This window comes from Astyanax mexicanus, chromosome 21 (assembly GCF_023375975.1).
Source record: "Astyanax mexicanus isolate ESR-SI-001 chromosome 21, AstMex3_surface, whole genome shotgun sequence".
Lineage (NCBI taxonomy): Eukaryota > Metazoa > Chordata > Actinopteri > Characiformes > Acestrorhamphidae > Astyanax > Astyanax mexicanus.
The window spans coordinates 25,678,010-25,703,924 of NC_064428.1; the positions used below are offsets into that span (position 1 = coordinate 25,678,010).

A 25,915-nucleotide genomic window follows, 5' to 3' on the forward strand; every position below is an offset into this window, starting at 1 on the left:
CAAACTGTGAACTACAAAACCTGTTAGCATCTATGCTAACTTCAAACAATAGTACACAAGATTTACAAAAATTAGCTCTGTACTCGACTGTACTTGAATTCTACCTTTGAAAAAGACCAAAACATAGCAAGATTTTAAAGCATTTGTATCCTAAAATGACAGATTACATTTATTAGCTGACAAGTCATGGACGTTTATACCCCAGCACTTACACAGCATCACATACTTGCCTTAAATTGAGTTTAGCTGTTAGATAATCTTAAACAGATTATGTGGTATTCAACGCCATATGACATGCTGATATCTACAAAACCAAGCAAGCCAGCATCTATACTAACTTCACATGACACACGACAAGGCTAGTTCTGCACCTACAAATGCACATACACTATCTATGCTAACTTCCTACTTTGTACAAATTTGTCATCGGAAGGCCAATTACCTAATCCTCCAACACTAAAAAAAGTTGAAGACCAGCATATGCCTCCTCCGATACATGAGAAGCATACACAGAATCGCTAGGCATCCAACAAAGCTTTGATACAGATGCCGGTGCTGACCAACATTACACTAGGAATGATGTGGGAAGAAAATCAACCATCAAACCAAACAATAAGAGAGCATGGGCAATTCTGCTCTCTCTGACTCTGGCTGCTGATGGCAAGCAGCATGATGCAGGAATTGAACCAGCGATCTCCAGATCATAGTGAGAGCACCATACTGAGATTTGCATATTTGGCATTTGACACTGTGTCGAGTGTCGAGACATGGCGCCCCCCGAGGCAGACGTGTTTGCTCGCTTCGCTCTAGAATGCCGGTTTTTACTTCTTTTTTGCACTTTTTACTTTCTCTCTGCGGTGCACAAATGCCATGCACTATTAACCTATGACAGACAAACGTTACTGGACATTGGATTGCAAGATAACCCGCGTTTTAACGGATTTATACCGCCGGAGCTGCAGCCCATTGTTCGCTCCCAAAACCACCGCCACCACCGCGAGGCAGACCCAGACATACCGACCGAGAGCGCGTGTGCTGACCCCAGAAGAGCGCTTCGGAGGCGGCGATGCAAGCGGGGCAAGAGGGGAGGGCTACATGCTAGGCTAAAGGCTCGCGCTAGCAGACCACCGGTGCCTAGCCTCTTGCTAGCTAATGTGCGCTCTCTGGAAAACAAACTGGACGAGCTGAGAGCAAGGATTACATCGCAGCGGGAAATGAGAGAGTGTTGCGCTCTGATTTTCACTGAAACCTGGCTCTCGGATAAAGTTCCGGACAGCGCTATTCAGCTCGAGACTCACTCCGTACACCGGGGAGACCGGGAGGCTGCCTCTGGTAAAGCTACAGGAGGAGGTGTGTGTGTGTTTGTAAACAACGCGTGGTGTAGAGACGTTCAGACAGTTCATCAGCACTGTTCACCAGACGTGGAGTTTCTCCTGCTTAAATGTCGTCCCCACTACCTTCCACGGGAATTTTCAGCTGTGTTTTTATGCTCTGTTTACATTCATCCACGAGCGAACTCCACAGCAGCGCTCGGTGCACTCCATGATGTCATCAGCGCGCTGGAGACGGCTCACCCTGATGCCGTCATCATCACAGCTGGTGATTTTAATCAGTGCAACCTACGGACTGTATTCCACAATTACTACCAACATGTGGATATTCCTACACGAGATAAAAACACGCTGGATCACGTGTACAGTAATTTGCGTGGTGCTTATCGTGCTGTACCACGCCCCCACTTTGGACAATCAGACCACATCTCCCTATTCCTGTACCCAGCATACAGGCAGAGACTGAAACAGACAACCCCCACAACCAGAACAGTGAAAATATGGACTCCGGAGACTGAGGGCATCCTGCAGGACTGTTTTGCTACAACAGACTGGGATATGTTTGAGGCTGCAGCCACTATGGGGGACTCTTCAATCAACATACAGGAGTATGCTGAGCACGTGTCCGGTTACATCAGCACGTGTGTGGACAACATCGTGCCCACCGTACAGGTGAAGAGGTTCCCCAACCAGAAACCTTGGGTCAACAACCAGGTACGACACATGCTGCGTGCTCATTCTCTTGCATTCAGATCAGGCAATGAGACTGAGTACAAAGCTGCGAAAGTACAAACTGAGGAAGACCATCACAGTGGCCAAGAGGCAGTACAGGGAGAAACTGGATGGCTTCTACTCCACTGCTGACTCAAGGAGGATGTGGCAAGGCCTGCAGCACATCACAGACTACAGGAGCACCACCAGCACCATCAGCTCCACAGACAGCCTACCGGATGATCTCAACACATTCTACACCCGCTTCGAGACCTCCAGCAACAACACTGAGAGGGGTACACACACCCAGCTCTCCCAGCCCCCCTCCTCCACACTCTCAATATCACCAGGCCAAGTTTGCAGAGCTTTGAGTAAAATCAACCCCCGCAAGGCAGCAGGACCAGACAACATTCCTGGGCGGGCCCTCAAAGCATGTGCGAACGAACTGGCTGGTGTTCTGGCCTCCATTTTCAATCATTCCCTCAGCCAGAGCATTGTTCCCACCTGCTACAAGACCAAAACCATCGTCCCCCTCCCCAAGAAGAGCCCCCCCACCTGCTTGAATGACTACAGGCCAGTAGAACTCACTCCGATCATTATGAAGTGCTTCGAGAGAGTGGTGCTGGCCCACATCCAGCACAGCATACCGGACACCCTGGACTCACTGCAGTATGCCTACCGTCATAACAGATCCACCTCAGACGCCATCTCTGCTGCCCTCCACTACTCCCTCTCACACCTGGAAAACAAAGACTCCTACATTAGGATGCTCTTTGTGGACTACAGCTCTGCCTTCAACACGGTCATCCCCCACAAACTCACCCACAAGCTGTCCACACTCAGCTTGCACCCCTCCCTCTGCAACTGGCTCCTGGATTTCCTCACTGGCAGGCCCCAGTCTGTAAGGATTGGCAACAGGACTTCAGCCAGCATCACCACCTACACCGGCACCCCACAGGGATGTGTCCTCAGCCCCATCCTTTACACACTGTTTACCCACGACTGTGTCGCCTCACACAAGGAGAATATCATCCTGAAGTTCGCTGATGATACCGCGGTGATAGGACGCATCACTGGCGGAGATGAAGCGGCCTACAGGAGTGAGGTGACCAGGCTGGTGTTATGGTGCGAAGACAACAATCTCGCTCTCAACACGGTCAAGACAAAGGAGCTGATAGTGGACATGAGAAAGGGGAGGAGACCTCATCAGCCACTGTTCATCCGGGAACTTGAAGTGGAGAGAGTGAGCAGCTTCAAATACCTGGGCGTCCACATCAGTCAGGACCTCACATGGACAATAAACACAACGCAGCTGGTCAAAATGGCTCAACAGCGGCTGTACTTTCTGAGGAGACTGAGGAAGTTTGGGATGTCTCCCAAGATCCTCAACAACTTCTACAGCTGTGTGATCGAGAGCCTCCTGACCAGCTGCATCACCGTGTGGTACGGCAGCACGACTGTGGCAGAGCGCAAACGTCTGCAGAGAGTGGTGAAGACTGCCGAGAAGTTCATCAGGACTCCACTGCCCTCCCTGCAGAGCATCTACCACCACAGAGTCCACAGGAGAGCTGCATCCATCCTCAAAGACTCCACCCATCCCCAGCATGGACTGTTCACACTTCTGCCCTCAGGCCGGAGGTACAGAAGTGTAAAATGCAAGACCACCAGGTTAAAGAACATTTTCTTCCCCACGGCCATCAGACTCTTGAACACACCTAAGGAATGACCCTGCCTTCAGACTCTAAACACACCTCAGGTATAACCCTGGGATCAGACTCTTGAACACAACTCAGGAATAACCCTGCACTTTACTTCAACATGTTTACATTGCAGCCGTCACTTTACTGTTAATCTTTTTTTAATATATATAGTTAATGTCCATAACTGCATTATTTCGCACTTGCACTTTTTTATACATTTCTTTGCTTAAGTAACTTTTATTTTTTTTATGTCTTTGACAATTAGTTTAATATTTATAACCTTATTGTATTTTTTTTGCACTTTTTCTATCTTCTATTTGGCATTCTTGGCGAAGAGCAAAGAAAGAATTTCATTGTACACTTAAACCCGTTTCTGTACTGTACATATGACAATAAACTCTTTGAATCTTTGAATCTTTGAATCTGTACGACATACTGCTGTTAACATATACTGACAAATTCCAAAAGCATTCAAGATGGCTGCTACGCTCAGTTTTAACCTATGCAGCTTGCCTGCCATTGCCCACCATTTATGAAAGGTACTGCATATTGAAATGGTGGTCACGAATCAAACACAATGTTACCGTGGTCATTTTTTTTCCCAACTCTTCACGTTATCCAACAATAGGTGTTGGGTGAAAAACAAAGCTACGCGTCGCCAATGCTAACTAAATGAGAACAATGTTCATTATGTAAACACTGTTCTGAAGGACAGTTAACGGTGGCCGCTGGTCAAGGTGAACTAAAATATACGGAATACGGAAAGGCAACGCTGTGGCAAGGTCGGATTGGTGTGAAGTAAAATTAATTAGGCGACGCTAATACGGGGGTTTTGAAGGTCAACGCGGGCTCTCTTCGAGATGAGACATTCTCTCGCTCACGACTCGAGCGCATCTTATATATTGTAGTGTCTGAAGATGTTGAATTGAGCAGAAGAATCTGTTGATTGTAATCAAGTATCAGCTGAAGAGACTAGTTTCTCTCTCTCTCGTTCTCTCGTCTCTCTTAGTGACTAAAGAGGCTGGGAGAAGAAGACGAAGAGGAGGAGGAGAGATCAGGCGAACGGAGGGGAGGGGGAGAATGTGAGCATCACATCAGCAATGATTACACACCAGGCGCAAAAGCATGCAGCAAGCAATGCCATGGCAACAACGCTCTTCTCTCTCTCCAATCCAGGCAGGTGATCCACTTAAAAGATAAGTGATCTCTCGCTTTCGCTTGTGCTATTGCTTGCTGTCACTCTCGCGCCTTGGATCGCTTATCCGCATTCTCCCCGTGTCTGTTGCTATGTTGCCTCGGCACTTTCTTCACCTCCAAATTACCTCTCTTTTTCTCTGTGTTTGTCTTTCTGTCGACTTCCCTACCCACAGTATCTCGATTTAGCGCAATCTTCATCTGCGACAGCCAACAGTGCAACGGCAAGATAATGATACACACAGTACCCGATTTTGGGTACTGTGACCTTTATAACCAGTTGAATGCCCTAGCGTTTCCTTCTAAATGCGACCTATTCAGGGAATCAAACAGAACCACGGACAAATCACTGCCAACATCAGTGCAGAAGTCCTTGCTGAGACCATTAGGCCTTTAGCAAATCGAGTGGTGTGTACACAGTCGCAGGTGCTCGGAAACAGGATCCAAGATGGCAGTCATACTAGCCATATAGACTGATGCCAAGATGGCAGCAAGAGTCTCTTAGAATGCATGCGGTCTCCAAGTCTCCACTGTTGCTGGTGCTTAATGAACCAATTTCTACCTGGGAAACAGGTGTGTGCTCTCCGCAGCCAACCTGTGACATGTGGTAGGCGGTGAAAACCAAAACCGGCAGGACTCCTGAGCGTCTGAACTGGGCTCCGTTGCACTAACTGCAGCGACTGGAGCCAAAATGGCTCCAGGTGGGGTAACAAGAACTTGGGCCAAAATGGCACCAAGCTTAGCATGTCTGGCTTGTAGCAGTGGGTCTCTAGTCTTAATAAGGACTCCTCAGACATCCGGATGAGGCCTGTTTGAGATGATACCGGACATGAGCAAGTACTACAGTCTCAGGGACAGATGGAGAAGTTATTAGAGAACACAAGAGTGGAAAAAAGAAGAAAAAAACAACTACAACCAGGGACAGAGCTAAAGTTACTGCAGCAAATGCTTATCACATGGCTACACCTTCTATTAGTTTACCAAAACATGACTGAGGGGCTGTCTTCAACTCCTGATGAGGCCAGTTTGGTCTTTTAGTTGAATAGCACTTTTTTTTTCCTAAAAGGCTTACACGGCTAATGACGAATGGCAACTAGGAGCCCTATTTAGCAGGTAAGTAGCAACTAAGTTAGCAGGTTAGTAACACCATTGCTTGTAGCTACAGTACTAGTAATTGTTCAACTGTGGCAATCCTAGGAAATCCTGGCATAAGCAAGTTAGCAGGGCTATTTTCTAAATGCTTACTGACCCCAAAATATAAATTAGCAATGCTATTAAAAAAGGGCACTAGCTAACAGGTGTTATTTTTCTTAATGCTAATTATATATATTAGCAAAGTTAATGAATAACCTACGTGTGCACTAGTTCGCAGGTGGTATTTGCTTAACATCACTAGATACCAAATGGTTATTAGCAATGCTATCAAGAGTAGTAGGGCACTAGTCAGCAAAGTTAGTTAGTTATTTGCTTAACACTATTTGATACCAAATAGCTATTAGCAATCCAACTGTATAATGTATTTGGTCTAGTTAGCAGGTGTTAGAGTTAGAATTGGAATTGCTATTAAAACAAGTAAGTGCACTAGTTAACAAGTGATATTTGCCTAATTCTAACTGACTTCAGCTTGCTATGCTAAAGCAAATTGGCTTCAATCTGGGTTTGGACCAGAGAGCCTTCTTCTGGATTAGTAATAATATGGTAACTGCTCTACAAATTGCAACACATGGACAGCTTCTGTTCCAAAGCTAACAAGCCCTAAAGGAATGGTCCTCAATGCTTCCCCCAGACATAACATTTTCGTGTGTGTGTTTTCCCTTCTCCAACACATCTGATGCAACTCACTAGGTAATTATCAAACCCTTCAAGAGCTAAGTCTGATGCATTAAAACCATGAGAAACACACAAGTATGGCGCTGAGGGCTGAGATTGACTGAGGCTGAGAAGGTCTTAAGTCTTCCACAGCCATGTCTGTTTTGTTTACACCAACAGTCCTGTTTTTTTCCCTCCCATCATTATCCCTCTTTTGCTTTCTCTCCTCCCAGTTCCCCCTGTTCACTCAAGCCTCCATCACAGCAGAGAGCAGAGGCCAAGGCCAGATGTCTGATTGGTGTCTGGCCGAAGCTGCGCTGTTCTGAGGATCGCACATCGATCTCGATATCAATTATCGGTCTGTGCTGCTGCTCATCTTTTTTTCCTTTTTACCCCTCCTCCCCTTCTGCCAGGCATCTAGAAATTGCTTAGCTATAAGCCGTGGCAAATTTTTCACCACTTTGGGCAGAAATCCATGTCGATTACGCGGCCAATCGATGCCCTGAGTCTCCGGCTCAGCGGCGTTGCTAAACCCATCAATGATCAGCCCAGTGTGGGAGGAGGGGACTGGACCAGAACGAGGGAATGAAAGAGGGATAGAGAGAGAGAGAGCAAGAAAGGATGGAAAGAGAAGGTGTGGTGAAACAAATAAGGGGCAGCTTGATTTTTACTCTTGACTGGATCTGTAGTTAGGCGCTGTGGTGAGCCAGAATGAAACTCAAACGTGTGTGTACCTGTATGTGAGGGGGGTCTTGTGTAATCGTTTGTTAGAAAGATGTGTGAGGTATGTCCTGAATCGCTGGTGAAGCGTGGGGAAAGCTGTGATTTGCAGGAGCCAACGAGGGGACAGGGAGTTAAACCAGGGAGAAGCAGAGAAAGAGGCATAGAGACAGATAGAGAAGGTGGTGGCAGCAGTAGGAAAGCATCTGGGATAAGAACAATTCCGCCCAGACCAGGCAAACATCTGCTGTGGATAGAGAGAGATAGAGGGAATGAGTGGAGAAGAAAAGAAAGGAGATAAAGAGAGAAGTAAGCTGAGGAAGACAAGAGAGAGAGGGAGCGGCGGTTCCTCCATCTCCTACTGCCGGAGTGTGAGTGACACGCTGTGGTTGAGGCTTCAAAGGCAAAGTAAATTACACCCCCGTTTTCACTCGGATCACACACAACGTTAGCCCAAGATGTTGAAGCAGTGGCGGCAGCAGCACAGCAGCACAGGAACATCCCAGCAGACATATCGTCTGAACTCACAGCACCACCAAAAGGGCAGAGGCCTCTGAGGAACCAAAGGAAGTGTACATATATATGGTTTTCTTGTGTCTATTCACAAACCTGTCTATACACTAACTGATATATCGGCAAAGATGGTCCGCTACACTCTACTGTATTTCCAAAATTGGGACTACTTTGGTACCAGAGGAAGAGCACTTACAAAATATTGTAAAGGTCCCCTGTCAAAATGGTCCATGGCCTCCACAAGACCTCTGAAGGTGTCCTGTAGTATCTGGCACCTTAGCAGCCAATCCTGTCCATTCCTGTGCAGGCAGGCTAGCCTTCTATCTCCACTTGCACCAACGAGTCATGGGTGCCATTGACCCTGTTGCCAGTTCAACATTGGTCCTCTGAAGGTGTTCTGTAGTATCTAAAGCTAGCCATTAGCAGCAAGTCCTGTAAAGACAGGCTATCCTCTGCTCCCCATCTTGCATCAACAAACCTTTGATGCCTAGAACATTGTTGCCCGTTCACTGGTTCTTCTATGGAGCACTTTGGTAAGATGGACTTTTGTGTCACAGGAACGATCCACAAGGCTTGCCTGATGTTTTGAAGATGTTCTAAGCCAGTAACTAGATCACAGTTTTGTACTAGTGGGATAGACTCTTACACTTGCCCATTCAAGAACTTCAGGAACTGAAAGCAGTTCACTTACTGGCTTGCAAGTATATCCCGCCTCTTGACGGTTGCCACTGTAAGAAAAGCACAGACAATAGTTTGAGGTGCAATAGTTCTAGAGACTTCTAGAAACGTTGTTTGCGTGAATTTCGCAAGCAATGAGACAAGAATTTGGAGAAATGTGTGATCATGGAGTAAACAAACAACCATAGAGGTACTGGAAAAGGTTTGCTTAACGTGTTAGTCACATGGCCAGCTAAATCTGAGGATGAAGACCAAGCTTATGATTAATCTGTAAAAAAAAAAGGCATGCCTTGAAAATGAACAAAGTTTTTCTCCATCTTCTGCTTCTAGAGTTTAAAGGCTTCCAATTACTGTCACCATAGACAGAACAGTGATATTCTTTTTTCAGTAGTCATGGAAGTTATCGTTATAAAAGGTCACAGCATTACCTGCAATGAATGAAATGAAACCACAAAAAGTATATGACCTTGTAAGCTCACAAAGGTATTTTCTGGTTTCGTGCAAAACACTCTCCGTGCCTTTAGGTCACCATGTCCAGTGTCCAGTGCCAAAACTACAAAGAATGTACACTGCCTGTGCTATAATTTGATTCAAGGTCCTGAGTTTGTGATTCAACATACTTATGATACAGTATTTTAAGCAACATTTGAAATAAAATTAGCTAGCAATGTTAAATTTGGGGGATTAAAAGATGTGGCTACATAATGAACATGCTGGAGTGGGTTGTGTATTGTTGCTGTTGGTTTCCAGACTTTCATGTACAAACAATGCAATTGCATCAGATAATTAATAGAATATCAGTGAGACACAATACTCATCGTCATCTTTCTGCATTAATTACCCTGATTTTAATGCACTGTTAAATTCCTGTTGTCTAGAAGTGTACAACGTAACCAAACATGAGCTGTAGAGCAGCGATACTGTGATATCTGGAGAAATGGAACTCTGAGCAGTATCTCTGGAATGGGCTAGTGTGCATCTGCAATCCAGGGCTAGTCATCCAGCCAAACAACTGCAGATTCATTTGCAGGAACACATCACACAAAAAAGCATGCAATTTGTCAGTTGTAAAGAGGTGATATGCTTAACAGTCTACAATTATTTTGGCACCACCTGAAACACTAGCTTGCTTATCTAGAACAATCCAAACTAAACCACTCGCAAAAGTAAATTTGGGTTTCAAGCTTTGTTCCACTGAGTCCTTAATGCTCCTGTGGCTGAATGCAATCAAATGCAACATAGCAATTTTCCAACAGTTACTTTAAAGCATTCTCAGAGTAGAAGCTTTAAGAGGGGAAAAGAGGGACAAACTCTTTAGAATACACTTAATTTCAGAAGTAACACCAGATAAGCAAGTCTCTACTAACAATATTGTATACAGTTGTTAACAAAGACTGACTTTATCCACCTTCTTATGATTATCCACCTCAAATCACTCGGTGGTACTTTTACTGATGTCGAAAACTGACACAATGGTAAAAATATGAAGGGTCATTTCTATTCAGAAACAGCAGATTGTTCATAAAATCTTCACCTTCTCAGGCCTAAATGTAGTTTACAATCTACAGTTGGCCTTGAATTCCTACATTTGTTTCAATGAAATTCAAGTGAGAAATAATTCAGCAAATGTAGGAAAATGTTTCATGTTGAATACGGCATTGGGATATAGGAGGATTAAAAATGTTCTGGAGTTATTTACATTACTGCACTGTGATGCATTTGTGGCGGCATTCCCTTTGCATTACGCCCACACTGGGCCATCCCTCCCTTCCATGCATGTCTCAAATGGTGCAGGAGAGCAGGGCACCACCACTAAGATCATAAGTGGTCCTGTTTAAACGAATGTAGGGCAATGTGTTTACTAGGTCTTACAAGCTTATTTGCAACCCTGTTATTTTGCCTCAGAATGAAACATGCTAAATGTCCTTGAGGGGAACCCTGATCAGGTCTGCTATTACTAGATGGTTTGCATCACTGTGACAGCACACAGTAGCTACAAAGCATAGGATAGCCTAGTATAGCATGCCATCTCTGTAAGGTGTGCAGTTTGGGGTAGCTTTTAGTCTAGAACCCATTTATTTCATAGGCTTCCCTGACTTCCCTGCAGATTGTAGCAGTTTCCTGACTTCTCCAGACAGCCCTTCTTCCTTCTTTAGTCAGGCTACCATTAGCATTTAGTCTAGAGTTCCCCAAAACATGGTCTTCTGGCTTCTTCTGCACTGATAAAAATAGTGGGGCTTCTTTTGGTCAGGATAGCATTAGCTTTTAGCCTTCTTCTTCATCTCATCCCCTGTTCAACTGAGCAATTAAGATTACCCTTTTAAGGGTTTTGATTTCAAGGGGGTTGTAGTGGTTCTATTGTATGTAAATTTGGGGGGGTTGTGAATAAAATGAGTCTAGACTTTTATGCAACAGTTTTGGGAGTTTTAAATTGTCCAATTTCTGTTATATGTTCAAATGTTTGTTTGTTTATGGACAACCTTTCTACTGAATATATTCAGCTGTATTAAGTTGCACCTATTGCTGACACATATGTGCAAATGCACTCACTCAGCTTGTCTATTCTTTGTAGAGGAGTTTGCCAATAGATTAGGACTCTCTAGAGCAGAAAACATAAACCATTTGACACTGTGTAATATTGATATTCCATCCAGTACTTTTGAGAAGAGTTGTATAGTTGGAGATGAGGTGGATTGATGATATTTCAACAACCTGACCTTACTAATACTCTTGTTACGTAATCTTATCAAATTCTCAAAGCACTGCTTCTCCGAAATCTTGTAAAAAGCCTAGTCTATAGGGACAGTCGAAACAAATAAGCGATTGCGCAAGTGTCCCAATACTTTCAAACATATAGTGTACATTTTAATATTTTCTAATCCATCATGAAAGATGGTGCTAGTCATCTAGCCGCATACTCAAACCCCTCCATTATATGACTAGATGATGATAATGATAATGATGATAATAATAGAGATAATAGGGATCGTGTCCGATTTGAGACACAGGAAAAAATATTCAGCTTGCCTCATCAAGCTTAGCTGCCCTAGCCTGCTCTCTCTCTTCTCTCTTTTTTCTTTTTGTCTATCTATCTCTCACTCACTCACTCCCTCCCTCTCCCTCCTTCCATCTCTCTTTCGCAGTCTCTCTCCCTCCCCTCAACCCGTGCCTCCTTCTTCGTCATGCCATGAATACAAATGTGCTTTAAAACCCAAGACATCATCCTTCCCCTCTCCTCCCTTCTTCTCCCTCTCCATCCCTCCTTCCCTCCCTCCATCTCGCCGTGATAGGCACCTCTAAATGAATTTACAATCATCTCGCCTCAGAGGCGCATGCAGCCGAACCCAGCGCACACATTCCCGCCTATTCAAAAAGTTATTAGTCCGGAGAATATGCCGGATTAATGCAGGAGCCTGCGTTCAAAGGCAGGAGGAGGCTTTAGAATGGAGAGAAATAGACTCTCAGTTTCTCTCTTTCGTTCTCTCTCTCTCTCTCTCTCTCTCACTCTTTCTCCCCCTCCCTCACTTTGTCTCTCTCTCTCTCTTTCCTCTTCTCCCCTCCTTTATTTTGTGGATTGAATATCTCTCTGGCGAACCGACCAAGATTTGCCTAGGCCTCGACGAGATAATGAAACAATTATGACCGCGCGTCGGCGTATCCTGGCATTAACTAAACTGTCATCTAACTAAATGCGTTTTATGTTTGCTGTGGGTTATTAACCGTCGCTGTAACACAGCTATAATTTATGCATTGGATATTTGACAACTGTGAAGAATAAACCCATTTATTTCCTTTCCGAGCCCTCTCCGGAGGAACATTCCTCCTTCCTGATGATGGAATCCCTCGCGCCCTCGCTCTCCTCCTCATCCCCTTTTAACGGCACATCTCTGGGGTTCCGTTTGCCTCCATTATTTACTTCCATCTCTCCCTCTGTCTCTAATTTGCTTCTGTTTGTCTTAAACCATGATTAGAAGGAGGGAGCTTGTTTTGAGGGCTGCTCGCACGCTCCTCCAAGCCTCGTGAGGAGTGTGTCTTGGGTCGCACCACTGGAATTCAGAGCAATTATGGAGTCTAAATGGCTTCACAGTGAGAAAGAGATTGTGACTGTTCGTGCATGTTGGGATTTTTTGAGGTTTGAGGTAAAAATGTGGATTTCTTAAAATGCAATCATGACCAATTGCTATCCACTTGCTGGATTCCCAACCATTGTAGATGTAAAGCCAACAAACCACTACTTTTTAAACCGTACAGAATATGGACAGAACGAAGCAGAGCCACTGGAAACAGTGGATGCAGTGTGGGCAACAGGTCAAACAAAACATGACCACTGACATCTGGACAAAATAAACTTACGGTGGAACTTTTTAATGAGTTTACACTACTTTAATGAGTTTATATCCGTTTGCACTGCTGCCACCTTGTCTTTTTTGTAGTAAGTACTTTATCCCAACCTCCACTGTTGCCATGTTTGTTGTTGTCATAAGGTTATGACTCTAAACTGCCTGCCAACATCAAGAACGCATAAGAGTATGTGGGCAGTGATGCTTACAATGTTAGAAATGGACAAGGGAGATGGAGGGCCATCCTCCCCACCCTGAGAAAGCAAGCCCAGCAGAACTTTCTCTGACATTCGCCAACACAGATAGCTGTGTCACAGCCAGAGATTTGACTGGCAAACAAATGAACGAACAAACGAACGAGCAACACTTTGTTCAAGGGAGACTTTATGGCAGCTGAATACATTAAAAAAACTGCCTGACATGTACACACGTATCCCAAAGGTGGTGCCTGCTTTTGAGAAACCAATAAATCTAATCCATGCTGTTCACCTCTAAAAATAAAGGTTTAACACAAGGTTCCTTGAGTGATACCAAAGAACAACTACTTTTGGTTCCAAAAATGGGCCAATTTGTACGAAAACCTTTGCATCCACTTCTTTAAACCTTACTCACACACATCTCTTCTACGAAAATGGGTCTTCCGTGGCAGTGGGTCCCAACCCTGGTTTGGCAGAACCCATTGCATTGAACACTGTTGTGGTTGTTCCTGCTCCAACACATTACTTCTAGCTTGGAAAGGGCTTCTTAATTAGACGATATTTGTAGCACTTTTACATTTAAAAGTGTACCATGGTTTATTTATCAGCACATACCCCAAAAAACACTCATATTTAGGGTTCATTTTGTTTGGTATGCATCAATCATTGAGATTGATGTGCCATCAACCTGCATGTTTACAATCACTCAGATTTCTGGTTGATCTAGAATCCAAACCTAATGAGCAAAAGTATTGGGATACCAGCTTAATTATTTTCATTCTAAAATCAAGGTTATTAAAAATACATTTCCTGTTTTTGTTGGAGCAACTGTCTCTACTGTCCAGTGAAGGCTTTCTCCTAGATTTTAGATGTAGGAACATTGCTGTGAGGATTTGATTGCATTCAATGACAACAGCATCAGTGAGGTCAAGATGTCGGATGCTCAACACTCTACTTCACCTCATCCCAAACTTCCAACTCATCCCAAATGTACTGGAAGGAGCATCATCATTCTAGAGAACAGAGTTCCACCACTGCTTCCACACATCAATGCTGGGGGGCTTTATAGCCATGTATAGCCCACTTCTAGCATCAAGCCTGTGTTAATAGGCCCAGGTTTCCTAATAGGAACAGGAGTCCTATTCTTTATATTGCCAATACTTTTTACAGGGACTAGACAAGCTGTATATGATCACTTAAAGTAACTGAATTCTCATTCAATAGAATCTTTACATACAAACAAATGTTTTGTTTGTATTTTATTGTTTTTTGTGTCTGATTTGCCGCAACTCTTTTTACTGAGCCGCTCTTTGATAATGCTATATGTACACTGACACACACTTACAAGTTCAGCATATTAATTTCACAACTGAATAGCTTTTAAAGACTCTTCACACACACTCTCACAAGCACACACACACACGGATAGAGTACACCTTCGTTTCGTCTCACGTTTCGGAAAGTGCCACTTGGGACTGGAAGCTCTTTTCCCCATTCAGTCTCTCTGCACACTCTTTCACAACAAATTCCTCACCAACAAATACTGTGCAGGCCACAACCCGTCCCCTCGGCTAACAGATAAACAAACACCAAATCAGGCTGAAATAAACAAAACAGGCTGGGATCAAAGCCGCCATTACGAAGCGACGGCTGGGGCTAATGCGTCAGCATATCTGAGGCTTTTTAAGCCTTTGATTGAGCTTCAGGTTTGTGTGGGTGCAGATCTTCCGAGTTCACCGCCGCTGCGAGAAGCGTGCCTGCATTTGATGTTCAGCATTTCTGGGTTTTAACAAAAGGTCAACAGGTTAACACCTCAGGACAACCTCAGATCTGTGTCATCTAGTCAGCTTTTAACAGGGCCTGTTTCTAGCTTTCTTAAAGCAGCGGTCCCTATGATTTTATCTTTTAAACTGAAAGCACTAGCATTCCGGAGTTGGAAATGTTATAATTATCGGTATCAGTGTCATGTCACAATGTCTAATTTTTGACAAAATTTGAACACACAAATTTGAATGGTCCCAAAATGAACTGTGCCAAAATCTCTTTGAAAAATGAACCAATACAAATTATCAAAAAAAAACTGAAATCAACTCTTTTTACACTGACTTCCATTGAAAGTAATGAATGTTTTATCTCTCTCCTGTAAAGTTGCTGTTTTGTTTTTCACTGGACAGTGACAAAACTCATTCTAAAAAGCCAATAAGACTCTTGTAAGTACATAAAACTGAAAAAAAAAACAGTGGAACAATGAATATCACTAAAGAGTAATAAAATACAATAAAAACATAGTACATACTTAAATGTATTTGGCCTCCGATCTACAGTATCTGTGCAATGTCTGTTTAAAACATATTGTACATCATGTTACTGGTAAAGTATACAAAAATATATATACCCCCTAACATCTAAAAACACTTTGCAACAGATATTTGCAAACAAAATTCACACCTAATTTGTATTGTTTGTATCTAAATAACACACTTCTGTCCATTTCTATAAATAACAGTATATCACACAGTGCAAGGCTTGTAACTGTTTGATGACATCCAAAATCTATATAAGGTATATGGTATATTAGCATCAATTATTTGCACTGCAAAAACAAGGAAGCAAACTTTTGACAAAGAAAGTTTCTTGTGTACATTGCACAGGGGGAGACCACCACATGGCACACTACACTATAACCACTGCAGCAGGTAGGTTTCAGCACAGCTGTACTACAACAGACACAACTTCACCTTTACTGCTCAACAGTCTGACCACCCGTGTTATGTAACCTTCATTAATATTTAATTAAGCTGTAAATGAATCATTCGGCTCACTGTAGCTTTAAATCAGTGTCAGTGGATAACAGGTTACTGTACATGTACAGTATAGACCATACAGTACACTACAGTACAGTACAGACATTAAGGGGACGTATCAAGTGTCCAGGCTTTTATGACACACTTGTTTGGCTCTTATGTCTGCTTTCTCATAAGTCTATAGATAAAAAATAAGTACTATATTCGAACACTGTATTTAAAATGAACCTCATTAGCTTCCACTTAAGCACAAACTAGATTAAGGTGTGTTTGTGCATGTTTTACAATGAAAGTTTTAAAAGAGAAAAGGTGAAGGTAAAGAAGTAATGGAGACCATTGAGATGGAGAGGGAGAAAGATGGAGAGGTGAGTGAGAAAAAAGATGTGAAAAAGATGTGAGACAGTGAGACAGGCGACTGGGAAAAGTAAAGAGAGAAGGAATTAATGCAATTGAGACACAGAATGGATATATATAAACGAAATAGCGAGAAGAGAAGGATGGAGATATGGGCAATAAACAGAGGTTGATAGAAAAGGAAAGTCATGAAGGAAAATAAAGATAAAAAGAGAGAAAATGAGCCAAACAAGGTGGAGAAAAAGAAATGAGAGAAGAGTAAGAGGTGTGAAGAGAGAAAGAAGTAAAGATGGAAAGAAATTATGAAAAGAGAAAGAGGTGAGAACAGTCAGAAAAAAATGAGCTATAGAGTCAGAAAGAAAGCGATTTTAAGATTAAGGAGAAAAGTAGAAAAAGAAAAAGATGGCAAGAGAATGACAGAGATGGAGAAAGAAAAATTGAGAGAGAGAAAATGAAAGTCAGAAAGGGAGGGAAAGATAAAAAGAGAAAGAGTATTAGATATAGTGAGAAAGAGATAGACAGAGAGAGAGAGAAAGAGAGAGAGAGAGAGAGAACCACTGCAGCTTCTCGGGGAACAGCTGGTGGAGTGAAAGCAGACTGCAACCGCCACGCTGGGTACAGACACTGAGCCCCCCAGGCAGAATAGAACCACCCACCCACCCCCACCCCAAATCACACACACACACACACACACACCTCCAATCACTGCACAATTCACCTGCTGCAGCCTAGAGTGACAAAGCTGACACATGGGGGGTACAATACAGCCACACACACGCTCAAATCTCTGAGACCACCCCCCTCCCCTCCACACACATATACACACACACACACACACACACACACACACATATACCATGAATGGGGGGGCGGGGGTATTGGCATGGTGAGCAGCAGCCCATTTTCAGACTATCCAATGACAGTTTCCAAACTCTCTCACCCTGAGAGAGAGCTCTTTCCGTCACACACACATTCTCATAGACTAAGAATAACGTCCCTATAGCTGGTGCTGGTGTGTGTACATACAGTGTGCATATATGTATGAGTATGTGTATAAATACATGTGTGTGTGTGTGTGTGTGTGTGTGTGTGTGTGTGTGTGTGTGTGTATAAAGCTCTGGAACAAATTAAAATACGACTTTTTCTAAATCAGTTTCTTGGATTTTGCTGTTCATAGGTATATGTTTGAATAAAATGAACATTGGTGTTTTTGTTGTCTATAAACTACAGACAACATTTCTTCCAAAAATATTTAGAAAATAAGAAATGGCTGAAATAACAAACAAAGATGCAGTGCTTTCAGACCTCAAATAATGCAAAGAAAACAAGTTCATATTCATAAAGTTTTCAGTTCAGAAATCAATATTTGGTGGAATAACCCTGGTTTTTAATCACAGTTTTCATGCATCTTGGCATGTTCTCCTCCACCAGTCTTACACACTGCTCTTGGATAACTTTATGCCTTTACTCCTGGTGCACAAATTCAAGCAGTTCAGCTTTTTTTTCCCTAGAGCTGTAGATGTATATTAGAAATGCCATTTTCTAGACCCCCACATCTCCTCCCCTCCACACCTCCCCATCCCATCATCACCCCTAACCCACCATCCCATCCTATCTTGTCTTGTCTTATCATAACCTATTCTATTGAACAGAGGAGTAGATGAATGACAAAAAGAACCGAAGAAAAAAAAGAAAACAGTCTACTCACCCCTTCTCTATCTCTTTCTCTCTCTTTCTCTTCTTCTCTGGCTTGCTTTATGTCTATGTCTCTCACCCCTTCTCTTGCTCCTGGTGTTGATACTGCCTCTTTCTTCCTTTTCTTCTTTTCTCCTCTCGCTCTCTCTCTCTGTTATTCTTCTTCTTTCAGCCCCTTTCTTTCTTTCTTTCTCTGCTCTCTACACTCTCACTCTATTTCTCTTTCTCTATCTCACACGCTTCCCTCGTTCACGCGCGCCCCCGAGCCAACGCGCGCGCGCACGGCACGGTTCGGGCTCCGTTCATCGTTTTGTTTCCTCGGCCGTTCCTCCGCGAGCTTTTGTCCCCCTCCCCTTTGTCCAGCGCGCCGGCCCGGAGGAGACGAAGAGGAAGGAGCAGGAGAAAGAGGAGGAGGAGAGAAAGAGTACACACACACTCACACAACACATCCACACAAAAGGCTTCTCTTTCCCCTGCAATCCTCGGTCCCCTTCAGCCTCGAGACTCTAGGACAACATCAAAGCGACTTCGGGGGGAACACTTGAGGGGCCTATTGTCTCCGCCGCGGTGTGTTTTTCTACCGGCCGTCCCCCCCTCCCGCTCTCCGGCACTTGGTACGCTCCGGCCAATTCACGCCAAGTAGCTTTCACACATGCAGGGGGAGGCTTGTCTCAGGCAATTGCTGACAAGCTACAAACAAGGCGGCCACCCCCCCTCTCCATCCCTCCTCCCTTCATCCATCTCTCCATCCCTTCTCTCTTTCTTTATCTTTTCCTTTCTCCTTTACCAAACTGAAAACCTCTGGAATATAATTAAGAATAAGATGGATGATCACAAGCCATCAAACCAATCAAGCTGAACTGCTTGATTTTTAGCACCAGGAGCGCAGGCATAAAGTTATCCAAAAGCAGTGTGTAAGACTGGTGAAGGAGAACATGCATGGAAACAGTTATAACCAGGGTTATTCCACTATATGAATATGAACTTGTTTTCTTTGCATTATTTGATTTCTTAAAGCTCTGCATCTTTTTTTGTTATTTCAGCCATTTCTCATTTATATATATAATATATAAAAATTCGGTTGATTTGAAGTGTGTTCTTGTATAGCTTTGATATCTTCAATTTTATATTTACAATATAAAATTTTATTTAAAAAAAGGTAAAACTTTTAACTGGTACTGTAGAATATCATTGAAAAATTACTTTATTTCAGTAATTCAGTTGAAAATGTGAAACTCATATATGTGTATTACACAGAGTGATCTATGTTAAGAGTTTATTCCTTTTATTGTTGAAAATTATAACTTACAGCCAATGAAAACCCAAAAATCACTGTCTCAGAAAATTTTAATATTATATAAGACCAATTGATACTTTTGGCAGTGTGGGCAGTGTGCCAAGACCTGCTGGAAAATGAAATCCGCATCTCCATAACAGTTGACAGCAGAGAGAAGCATGAAGTGCTTTCAGATTTTCTAGGAAAACACTGACATGACTTTGGACTTGATATAATCGAGTAAAACACCAGCAGATGACATGTCTCTTTCAAACCATCACTGACCATCAGGACATTTTATTTGGAAATCAAGGGAGCAGAGTCTGGAGGAAGAGTGGAGAGACACTCAGTCCAAACTGCTTGAGGTCTAGTGTGAAGTTTCTACAATCAGTGATGGTTTGGAGGCCAACACTCATCTGTTATTATATAAGTATTTTTTATCCCTTGTTCCTTCCACCCAGATGTACACTTTAAAGTTTTTGAGCTATTCTATTATAAAGAGCATAGAATATCTACTTTCTGAAGGAAATTATTTTATTTTAATTTCTGCCTGTTTTAATAGTAACAGAGTTAGCTGATTAGTCAAATTCTTCAATACTTGAAATGTACACTAGAATACTAGAATTGGGCGTATAAACACACACACACTCCTCACTGGGCTTCCAGCCCTCATTTGCCACCCGCTCTCTCGCTCTCTCGACCCTTCCAGCACCATTCATGCTCCCCCCTCTCTCTTTGGCCCCTCTTTCTATGAGCTCCTTGAGGTCCGATGTGTTAACACACACACATATACACACATACACACACATCCACTGAGGCTCGAGGGTCACCACTGCTTTCTCTTTCTCCCTGCTCTTCCCACAGCTCTCTTGGAGAATGAACTAAGAAAGTGAGAGAGAGAGAGAGAGAGAGAGAGAGAGAGAGAGAGAGAGAGAGAGAGACAGGGAAAAAGGGGAAAGTGAGGAGAAAGGGGTTGGGGGTTTAGGGGTTTGGGGGTTGGGAGAGACGGTGGTGTTGGTATCCGTCCCCTCATCTGGGTCCTGCAGCTAAGGCCTGGAGAGGCCAGGAGAAAAAGAAAGAAAGAGGGAGAACAGAGGGGGTGGGTAGGAGGCCGCAAAAGGAGAGAAAGAAACAGAGGGAGAGAGACAGAGAAACAGAAAGAGAGAGAGAGTGAAAAGGGGGAGGTGTGGGTTTAGGAACAATAGAGCACAGACCCCAATCTGGGAGATGAAAGTGGACCGTCTGGCCTTAACTTTTCAAGTTCTGACCCATTTCAAAGCCCGTCTGGCTGCGAAGTGTGTTTTTCACCAACACACAGGCTTGGGGAGGTTTATCCAAGATAAACCATGTTTCTTATCTTTGGATGTCCGGAGCATCTGATGAAGTTGGGGCAGTCACAAAAAAGTAAAGAAGGGAAAATGATAGATAAAAGATAAAAGAAGATGTACAAGGGATGACAGCTGGGAGTTAGACAGATAGACATATGATAGCTGAATTGATAAACCAGCAGAAAAGGAGGGTTCTGGCTTGGGTTCCTGTTGTATAAAGAAATAAAACAGACAATTCACCATAAGAAGGCTAATGTAGTTATCAAGTAACGGATACTAATATACTAAAAACTGTTTTGTGCAAACCACACAAAGGTGTTGAAGCACCAATATGTCAGATTTGGTATTTCTTGCCTCTGGGCTCCCCCTTCAGTCAGAGTGGGTAATCTGCACCTTGCAGACATTCTTTTCACATGCATTTCTGGACAAGCTGAGAGATACAGAGACACTGTCAGTAAAACTAAAAGATACAGAGGTCGGTTCTGAAACGCTACATAAATTAACACCAAGCACATTTTTAAAAAGTGCATTAAATATATGGAAACCAAATATATTTAAAAATGCTTTTATTTTTAAAACATTAAAAATGTTTTAATGCATTATTAAATTAAAGTACATTTAGAACCACTTAACCAGTAACCAAAAAAGCTACATTTATTTTTGAAAAAGTTACACTTATTTTAAAGATGCTTTATTAACTGGAACTAAAACATTTGTTGCATAAACATAAATGAAATACATTAAATACACAATGTTTTGTGGTTATTTGTGTATACTCAACCTTTTTGAGTTGACTGTTATCTATACTACATAGTATAGTTAGTATTAGTGCTAGTGATGGCATAGTTACTTTGAAAAGTAATCTGATTACTGATTACCCTTTTAAAAAGTAACTCAAGAGAGCATAGGGTCTGTGTGTGTGTGTGGTGGAGAGAGAGGGGGGCTCTCTGTGTGAGTGTATGAGCAGCACTCAATATCTTTTTACTAGGGAAAATTACAAAAACATAATGCACAGTGTTTTGAATAAATAACTTTAATCTGATTGCTAAGTAATGTGTTACTGACATCGCTGGTAAGTGATTTGGGACACTGGTAGTAGATAGTTATGGTAGTAGGCTAGCTGTAATAACTGGTTGAGCAGCACCGGAATTTCCGCAGATTTCTTAAAGATTTAGTTTAGCTTTGGTAACTGAATTAATTTAAGTTTAGCTGAGGAATTGAGTGGAGAATACTACAACACACAGCATGACAACAAATAGCTTTACAAGCTAATCTGAGCCTGTAATGCTTCTTTAAAATGTGGTACGGTCCACTTCCCTGCTAGTATTTAGCTGCTGAATAGAGAGGGAATGTCCTGACAGGAAAGAGTTAACATCTGTGCAGGGATAGAGGAGGGCGGGGGCGGAGAAAACACACACACACTGAGAATTGAGAATTGGTGGCAGTGCGAGGCCTGAGATTGAGCTAAACTACTGGGGCTGTGTGTGTGTGTTTAAGTGGTCTGAGTAGAAAATGTGTGTGTGTGTGATTCGCAGTTTCACACTGGCCCCAGCGTCCAGAATAAACTCACCCGGTGTTTAGAGGCATTTTCTGGTGGTGTGAGGGAGTGTGTGTGTGTGTGTGTGTTGAGGTGGTTAAGGAGAACGTGCTGAGGTCATTATTAGCCGGTTGTATTTTACATTGCTGGTGCTGTGGACGCCGGCGGGGTGATGAATTGGTGAGGGCGGGGCCAGTAGTGAACTGGCGCACTGGCTGGGGCGGGGCACGCTGGGAGAGGGGAGGAGTCTAGTGAATCTAGTACGGTGATGAATTATCAGGGGCGGGGCGTGCAGGGCGAGGGGAGGGGTCTGGTGATTCCGGTGATGGCAATCATAAAAAGGCCATGCTCGATCTGACATGCCTGCAGTCCAGCCGTCTGAGCAGGTAGCAATCAATATGAAAAGGTGAATATTACACACAGAGTGATCTATTTTAAGCGTTTATTTGTTTTACTGTTGATAATTATGGCTTTCAGCCAATGAAACCCCAAAAATCAGTATCTCAGAAAATTAGAATATTATATAAGACCAATTGGTACTTTTGGGAGTGTGCCAAGTCCTGCTGGAAAATGAAATCCGCAACAGAGGGAAGCATAAAGTGCTGTAAGATTTCACGGGAAAACACTGTAGTAACTGTCTCTATTGTGCAGATATTGACCGTTTAGGTATACAGCGTGCTCTGTGTTTTCTGCGATAAATAACGCTGATACTTTAATTTAGTTCGTTAAGTTATCAAGAAGAGTTAGACTTAGTCATATCGCCTAGTTCTGAGCTAATGAGTCTTTTTTCCATGCATCAAATATAATGTTTTTTCAGATTTTATTAGTATAACTGTTGAATATCATGACCATGACGTTTTTCAGTCTGCTCCACCAAGGTTACAGCTCGGTTGCCTCTTTGCGACTTCTAAGAAATCTGTAACTGTAAATTCTTCTAGGAAAAATATCTCACTACTGTGCTTTGATTTAATGTGTGCAGACACCGCCATCTCCACAGGAGGTTCAGACGCACGTTCAGGCACTGTGAGTAAGTGTGAGTCCTGATCGCCACCATGTGGCCACTTTTTATTTTACAGTTCTTTTTTTGTTGCTTTCTCTGCTAGGTTCCATTTTAATCACAATAATGACCTAAATAATAAAGCTGGACTACACATAATAGGAAGTGGATGGGAATTTGACGTTTTACCCAGAAAAGGCTAAAAGATTGACTCTACACTCAGAGGTACGATATGAGTACTCAAAGGTACACTCTTCATAATTGTACCCTCAAAGGTACAATACTGGTCTTTACAGGAACAAATGTGTTCCCTCTGAAGTACAAAGTAGTTTCTAACAGCAATAAGTACAAATTTGTACCATTTAACCAGCCAAAAGGTATATTCAGTATTCTGTATCACTGTACTAATAAACAATATATATTTTAATTGCACATTTTTATTTGAAAGCCAGACAATTTTGTATCATCAAGTTTTTGAGCCATATTTAGTTGATGATAATGTTTTTAATCTTTATAATCTTTACTGGCACAAACACCATGGGTACAAAAAAGGACTTTCTCTGAAAGGTACTTTTTGGTACCTCAATATAAGATACAGCCCCAGCGACAAGCTTTGTACTCTTTTAAGTACAAATCTGTACTTACTTTTCTTAGTGTGTATGCTAGAGTATTGTTTCTTTCAAGTCAAAGTATAATATATAAAAAAAGTTTTCAACATTGTTAAGCCAAGCTTAAGTCATATTTAGCATAATTTATCATGTTCCTTAATCTTCTGTCTCTCATTAAAATCGGGAGACTAAATGGTGTGAGTTTATGCTATTTTGGACTCCCCACAATGTATGGGCTGTATGGGGAATTGGGGATTCAATTTCTAATCTATCAATAAAGACAGGTTCTCCACCTGTAGTAATAAACAAAATTGTTTTATTGTACACTCGCATTGTAAATGAAGTGCTGATGTTACAGTTGAGACCGAATGGAAAATGATGAAAACAGTATTTCAGTAATTCAGTTCAAAACGTGAAACTTGTATAGATGTATGTATGTATTACACACAGAGTGATCTTTTTTAATTGTTTATTTATTTTATTGTTGATGATTATTGCTTACAGCCAATGAAAACGCAAAAATCAGTGTCCTAGGAAATTTTAATATTATATAAGACCAATTGTTACTTATGGCAGGGTGGGCAATGTGCCAAGTCCTGCTGGAAAATGAAATCTGCATCTTTATAAAAGTCAGCAGAGGGAAGCATGAAGTGCTGTAAGATTCTCCAGGAAAACTCTGCACTGACTTTATACTTGATAATAAAACACAGTGGATCAACACCAGCAGATGACATGTCTCTCCAAACCATCAGGAAAATTTTGCATTTCATTTGGAAATCAAGGAACCAGAGTCTGGAGGAAGAGTGGAGAGACACACAGACCAAACTGCTTGATGTCTAGTGTGAAGTTTCTACAATCAGTGATGGTTTGGAGAGACATGTCATCTGCTGGTGTTTTGCAGGCCTGAGATGCAATAAGAATATTGTGGTGGAAATACCTGTGACAATTAATAAAACAAATATTAAGTTCTGAGTGGTGTCAAATGAGTAACAAGTTTTTGTTGAAGAAAGTAGTGAGAGCACAATCAGTTCATGAAGTCATCACGCTCTGAAGGTGCTCTGGGACTCTAACAGCTTCCCAGAGAGTTATTTATCCTTCACTCAGTCTTAATCAAAAAACATTGACCACACATGGACATAGGACTCCCTCATACAACTGCGTCCTTCTGAAACTCCCTTCTACTCCCAGACAGAGTTGCTTTCTAGTCCAAATGTCAGAATAACCTCTTTCCCTTCACATCTATGTCCTGTTGTTTACACAAAAGTGTTATCAGAAAAAAAACATTTCCCTGCTAGTCAGCATGTACACACTGTTGATGATTATAATGGTGATAGGTGAATTGGTTACATTTCCTATATCACTATATATCACCAAGTACATATAAGAAACATTTTTATATTGTATAAAAAAGGGGTTGTTAAAAAATCAGTTGTTTCTTTGAATATTGTAATTTTGAATATTAGTACAAAAGTCCAATGACAAGACAGCAATACAAACTTTTACATAAAAACTAAAATATTTCATGCCAATTTAAAACAAGTCAGTCATAATAAAAAACGTGTTTGGAGTTACATTTTTCAAAAGCTAGATGTCCCCAAATCCATACAGGCAATCACTTTTCTACCAAACCTGCAAGACACAGTCAGGTCGACCTAAACAACCGACATCCCTGCAGTTATCCAAGAACTTACGTTGGACCTTTGTAATGTACTGGCCCTGCCAATCATCCTTCACTGCTATAGGGAGGGTCAGCGGGGTGTCACGTACACCACCACAGTCTCCTCATTGCCACCTATTAATATCTCTGTTAGAGTTTCACCAAGGTCAGTTGAGAAAGGCTGGTTGTTGTGGCCTATGAGTCATCCTTAACTGAAATGGCATATTTACAGAATTGGAAACAGATATTAAGGTCATAGGTTTAATTAGCGGGTTGTAAACCTAGATGAGGGGGGTTGTTTTGGTTGTTTTATTGGCAAGCGAAATAGATGTAGTGGCGTGCGCAGCACAAACAGATCCATGTGTGAAGGCGTTTTCACTTTGACCGCGGCTGCCGCCATGCTTTCTGCTCTGCTGGGCCACAATTTGTCCTGTTTCGGTAACACTTGTCTCGAGGTGAACTGTTG

General features: G+C 42.4%; 1 protein-coding gene across 4 annotated transcripts in view; it reads right to left on the minus strand.

Annotated features, from left to right (window-relative positions):
- bcl9 (BCL9 transcription coactivator) overlaps positions 1-18,602 on the minus strand; it is a 162,150-nt gene extending 143,548 nt beyond the window's left edge. For 3 of the 4 annotated variants that reach the window (XM_049470168.1, XM_007251350.4, XM_049470166.1), the window contains exon 1: positions 18,060-18,602. The gene's annotated coding sequence lies outside the window, so the exon portion shown is untranslated. Of the gene's footprint in view, positions 1-8,669; positions 8,689-18,059 lie in introns of those variants that run through there. The other variant, XM_049470167.1, reaches the window with a different exon arrangement.
- Positions 18,603-25,915: the final 7,313 nt, after the last annotated feature.